The sequence below is a fragment of the Octopus bimaculoides genome, chromosome 24, assembly GCF_001194135.2.
Source record: "Octopus bimaculoides isolate UCB-OBI-ISO-001 chromosome 24, ASM119413v2, whole genome shotgun sequence".
NCBI classification, from domain to species: Eukaryota; Metazoa; Mollusca; class Cephalopoda; order Octopoda; family Octopodidae; genus Octopus; species Octopus bimaculoides.
The window spans coordinates 23,770,802-23,777,634 of NC_069004.1; the positions used below are offsets into that span (position 1 = coordinate 23,770,802).

Below are 6,833 nucleotides of genomic sequence, written 5' to 3' on the forward strand. Positions count from 1 at the left end.
ATGGACACAGTGTATTTATAAGTAAATAATAAGTGTGTGTGTATATATATATATATATATATATATATATATATATATATATACACACATACATACATATGTAGAGATATGCACTCAAAATTTGATATTTCTTTAAGGCAGATTCCTTACTTGCATTTTGCCGATGCTGTACTTGTACTTCGACACATCCAGTCATCATATTATATAAATAATTCACACCTTCGAATTATTACATTTTTTTCTCTTTGTTTCTGGTAGTTGTTGCTGTTGTGTGTGTGACACACGCAGACACACACAAACACACAGACAGACACAGACCCAAGTGACAGAAACTAATAAAAGTGGTGGTGAAGAAGAAGAAGAAAAGTGCAATGGTGAACATTAAAAAAAGAAAAAAGAGACTTAGAAATATTTCCACTCCGAAGACAATCTATATTTATGCAATGTGTGTGTCCTTTCTTCTTTCTCTCTGCTTCTTCTTTGTCTTCATTCTTTGTTTGGAATATGTTCGATATGAGCAAGGCTGATGTTTTATATTAGGGAAAATGGAAAACAAAACAAAAAGAAAGAAAAGAAAATAGAAACAGAAAACAAAAAATAAAGGAGGAAAAGTTGGGTTTTCCATGTATATCTGCACATACTAATGAATTGAAATACTACAATGTAGAGTATTGGATATTGAAAATGAAATATCTGTGATTTGCTTTTTTTAATTTGTTTTTATCATTATTGGCATTATTATTATTGTTATTATAATTATTATTATTATTATTATTATTATTGTTATTATTTTTGTTCTTGTTGTTATCACTTTTGCACCCAAGGCACATATATCTGTGCCACAGTTGTGCAGTGAAAGCACGCGATACAAATATGACTATATTATCATTATTATCAGTGTGTGTGTGTGTGTGTGTGTGTATATGCATGTATGTATGGATGTGTGTGTGTATGAAGATATATCTGTATATCTTTTACTTTTTAGTTGTTTCGGTCATTAGACTGTGGCCATGCTGGGGCACCCCAGCACTTATTTTTGTTAAATCTGGTACCTATTCTATCAGTCTCTTTTACCTGAACTGCTAAATTACGGGGATGTAAACAAACCAACATCAGTTGTCAAGCAGTGGTGGGGACAAACACAGACACAATGACACACACACGATGGGCTTCTTTCAGTTTCCATCTACCAAATCCACTTGTAAGGCTTTGGTTGGCCTGAAACTATACTAGAAGGCACTTGCCCAAGGTGTCATGCAGTGAGACTGAACCTGGAACCATGTGATTGGGAAGCAAGCTTCTTACCACACAGCCACAGCATAAATATATATATGTATATATCTACATATTATCCGCATACATGTTTAATATTTATTTGTATGTACATACCTTTTGTATTTTATCTGATACTTGTTTCAGTCAATGGACTGTGACCATGCTGGGGCACTGCCTTAATGGGTTTTTAGGCAAACAAATTGACCCCAGGATTTATTCTTTGTAAGCTCAGTACTGATTCTATCTGTCTCTTTTGCGAAACCACTAAATTACGGGGATCTATACACATGAACATCGATTGTCAAGCAATTATGGAGAGGGGTGGGGTGGGGTTTAGAAACACAGACACAAATAGCACTATATATATATATATATATATATATATATTCATGCAGTAGGCTTCTCTCAGTTTCCATTTATTAAATCCAGTCAGAAGATTTTTGTCTGTCTGAGGCTATAGTAGAAGACACTTCCCCACAGTGCCATGCTGTGGGAGTGAACCCGGAACCATGTGGTTGGGAAGCAAGCTTCTTACCACAGAGCTATGCTTGCACCTACATACATACGGATATTTAATGAGCTTCATCCAGTTTCCATCTACAAATCCAGTGGTGCAGTAAAGAGTGTGTCGTGGATGGTGGGGGAGGGCATCCATTTTATCATTAAGGGTGTAGAGAGGGCCACAATATGGTTTGAGATAGAAAGGGCTGATCCCTATTGTGATGTGTGTTGTTACTTTAATCAATCCCAACAGGATCAACTGGGCAATGGGGGTTCTGATGTTGACTGATCCCAAGTCCCTGTTGATGAGGCATCCTAGTGCATCCATGAAATATATTTTGGAACATGTATATCCATGTATGTATGCAAGCATGATTGTGTGGTTAAGAAGCTTGCTTTGTGACTACATGGTTCCAAGTTCAGTCCCACTGTCTTCTATTACAGTCTTGGGCTGACCAATGCCTTGCGAGTGACTTTGCACATGCACACGTGTGTGTGTACGCGCATGTGTGCATGTGTGTTTGACTTTTACCCCCCTCTCCCACCATATGACAACTACTGTTGGTTTGTTCATGTCTTTGTGACCTAGTGCTTAGGCAGAAGGAGATTGATATAATAAGTAAAATAAGTGTCTGACTTAGCAAAACATGTACTGGGGACTGATTTGTTCAACTAAATGATAAAAAGATGTGTGTATGTGTATCTTTTACTTGTCTCAGTCATGCTGGGGCACTGCCTTGAAGAATTTTTAATTCAATGACTCAACCCCAGATCTTTTTTTGTTTGAAGCCTGGTACCTCTTCTGTCAGACTCCTTTGCCAAACTGCCATGTCGAGAGGACATAAACACATCAACACTGGTTGTCAAGCACAGATGGAGGGAGAAACACTGACACAAAGATCCACACACACGATGGGCTTCTTTCAGTTTGCATCTACCAAATCCACTCCCAAAGCTTTGGTCAGCCTGAGGCTATAGCAGACGGCACTTGCCCAAGGTGCCATGCAGTGCAACTGAACTCAGAACCATATGGTTGGGAAGCAAGCTTCTTACCATACACCTGTACCTGTTGTTTTAGTCTTTAATTCCTTTACTTGTTTCAGACATTTGACTGTTGCCAGTGGGGAGCACCACTTTGAAGGGTTTTAGTTGAAGAAATTGACCCCAGGACTTATTTTTTTAAGCCTGATACTTATTCTATTGATCTTGTTGCTGAACTGCTATGTTACAGAGGCATAAAAACACCAACAGTGATGGAGAACAAATGCACGCGCGCGCACACACACACACACACACACACACACACACAAACACACACACACAAATATACACGATGGAATTCTTTCAGTTTCCGTCTAGCAAATCCACTAGAAGACACTTGCCCAAGGTGCCATGCAGTGGGGCTGAACCTGGGCCCATGTGGTTGGGAAGCAAGCTTGTTTACCACAGAGCCACGCCTGTGCTTATGTCTAATATGATATTATATTGTAGGATATACACAGAAGCACACTATAATTATAATTTATTTCTATCTCTTCTGAAGACACACACCTTAAGTGTAATTTTATAACCACCAAAGAAATGTTAAACACTACGTTCTGTCTGTCTGCATGTCTGTCTGTCTCTCTGTTTGACTGTCTGTCTGTGTGTCTGCCTGTCTGTCTATCTCACTGTCTCTCTCTTTTTTTTTCTTCCTTATATTTGTAATTTATCTCATATTTTTATGTCTAAATATATTTATAATCATTGTTTATTCTTTTAAAGTTTTATATTGTTTTTATATATGTAGGTTTTTTTTCATTGTTTATTTTTGATAAAAGGAAGTAAATATAGAAAAGAAAATGTAATGAAAATAAAACAATACTAAAGCAAAAAAAAAAAAAATATGGAACAAGAACTAAAAAAAAAAAAGCATGTAATTAAGCTGAAAAGAAAAAAATGAAAGATTTATTTTTTAAATTTTGATGTGAAAAGCACAATCAGAGGACAAAGGAATTAAAATATTCTGTGGGAACACCCATATACATACATACATACATACATACATACATACATATATATATATATATATATATATATATAATTTGTATACATACACAGAATGGTGGTGGTAATGATTTCGATGACAGTAATGATAATGGTGATGATGTTTGTTTTTTTTTCTTTGTTTTTCCAGTGGACATTATGGTATATAATTTTTGTTATTGTTTTAAATCCTTTTTTTTTAATTTTTGTATTTTTCTTTTGTACCAGATCTTTGCAAAATTAGCCAGCAAGAGAGAGACCTAGATGCAATATTATTATTAACATTATTATCATGGTAATCATCATCATCATCATCATCATCATTATTATTATTATTATTATTATTATTATTATTATTGATGATCATGATGATGATATTGATAAAAGTATAAGCGGTTTTATTTAATATTCATTGTTTTTTCCATTTCTGAAATCATTTATTTTGTTAATTATATTGTACCATTCATAATTTTCTTGTTCATTCCTGTTCTGTCCACCACCACCACCACTACCACCACCACATGTGTACATATATACACCCACACACACGTGTGTGTGTGATGTGTATGTGTAGACATATGTGTACAATTATGTAGAAACATAAACATATATACATACAGATATCTGTATGTGTGTGTGTGTCTGTATATACAAACGTATATGCATACACATACATCTGTACTAATATGCGTCCACACTCGCACACATAAAAACAGCTATGTAATCACATATACACAAATACATGCATGCACACACACACACACACCTTCTTTAAAAAATTATGACAATAATAAACATTTTTTAAACCCTAAATAGAGATGTGTGTCTTAAGATTGGTTTTGAGATGCCAATTCTCTCTGTTTTTTTCTCTGTCTTTGTGCCTTGTTCAATGTTTTTTTTCTCTCTCTCTCTCTCTCTCTCTCTCTCTCTTTTTCTCTTTATTTCTATTTGTTCCTCTATGTCTCTCTCTCTCTCTCTCTATCCCCATCTCTGTTTCTGTCTCTGCTGCTGAATACCTCTACATGCTTGTTTCTGTCTTCCTGTTTCTCTCTCTCTGTCTCTCTCTTTGAGTCTGTTTGTCATTCTGTTTGCCTCTCTCCCTCTCTTGCTCTCTCTCTCTCTCTTTGTCATTATCTCTATCTCTCTCTTTGTTGTTCCATTTCTTTGTATCTCATCTCTTTGTTGTTCCATATTTCTCTCTCTTTCTTGTTTCGTTTCTCTCTCTCCCTCTTACACACAAACAAGACACTATTATGTTAAAATCCCATACAATAAAGATGTATTTGTAATACATTTAGTTTTTTTAGAACCCCCCCCCCCAAAAAAAAAACCCCCAAATGATTTTGTGTTCAAATCTCACTGAGGTGGTCCTTTTCTTCTGACCTTTACTCTTTTACTTGTTTCAGTAATTTCACTGTGGCCATTCTGGAGCACCGCCTTTAGTTGAGCAAATCGACCCCAGGACTTATTCTTTGTAAGCCTAGTACATATTCTATCGGTCTATTTTGCCGAACCGCTAAGTTACAGGGACCTAAACACACCAGCATCGGTTGTCAAGCGATGTGGTGGGGGACAAACACAGACACACATATATACATATATACGACGGGCTTCTTTCAGTTTCCGTTTACCAAATCCACTCACAAGGCTTTGGTCGGCCCGAGGCTATAGTAGAAGACACTCACCCAAGGTGCCACACAGTGGGATTGAACCCAGAACTATGTGGTTGGTAAGTAAGCTACTTACCACACAGCCACTCTTGCACCACTCCAGCGCCTTTGTTAATATTTTTCTTTCACAATTTTTCTCTTTTTTTTTTCCAGAGAAAACGATATTCAGGTCTCACTAGAGTCACTTTACATCACTTTAACCCCTTTGTTACCATATTTCTGTGAAAATTCACTGCCTTTGTTTCAATTAATTGTGCAAATAATGCAGAATTTAGTGAAACATCTTTGTTATTATATTAATCTGTTGTTTGAAATATAAATTAACATGAAATTTCAATGGAAGGTTTTTATTTAAATCTCTTTAATACTTTTGCTACCACATTTCTTTTGAAACACAAGTTTTTGTTTCAATTAATTTTGAGAATAATGAAGAATCATTACAAATATCTTTTTCATTATTAAACTAGTGTTTGCAACATAAATTATCATGAAATTTTGAAAAAATATTTTAATTTAAATCATTTTAACACTTATGTTACCATATTGAGTTCATACGAAATTTTGATAGAAAGGGTTTAATTTATATCCTTTAAACCTTTTTGTCATATTTTCCCTTGTTTCAATCAATTTTGAAATTGAAGAAATTTTATAAAATAACCATGATTATGATGAAACTGGTGTACAGATGATATTTAACATGAAATCTTGAAGGAAAAATTTTCTGTTCAATTTAGATTCCTTTAAAATAGAAAGTTGTATCATGGAACTGAGAATGGTTTCAAGAGTATGAACATCTGAGAATACAAAACTATCATTTGTTAATCTATCACAGGATTTTTCTTTCCCCACAGCTATCACTGGTACTTATTTCTCACCGAATGGACTAAAGCAGCTAAACAATAAAGAAGTGCCTTACTCAATTTTGCTATATGTCACCCTGACCAAGGACTGAACTCTCTACCTGACAATCATAAACCCAACACTTTAAGCTCTACACCCCACATCATTACTAATATATAAATATTATCTTAATATAAAACCAGAAAACATTACACAAAATGAATGAGGATAATAATGTTTGGTTGGCAAAATTACTTTGAAAACCAAATACATTTTTTTCCTCTCTCTCTCACTCTCAATCAGAATCTGCTTTTTTTTTTTTACATCTTCATTTTGTCTTTTATTTTATTCTTTTTTTTTGTTTCGGTTTTCTATTCCTTCATTCTTTTTCATTTGCTTAACGTTTTTACACCTAAATCCTTCATCATGATGATGGTGGTGGTGATGATGATGATGATGATGGCAGTGGTAGAGATTATTATGATATTGATGGTGATGATGATAATGTTGATGATTAATATT

At 34.7% G+C, this 6,833-nt stretch overlaps 1 protein-coding gene across 1 annotated transcript in view; it reads left to right on the forward strand.

Annotated features, from left to right (window-relative positions):
• LOC106878832 (integrator complex subunit 13) overlaps window positions 1–6,833 on the forward strand; it is a 596,471-nt gene that overhangs the window by 330,620 nt on the left and 259,018 nt on the right. The window lies entirely within an intron of this gene.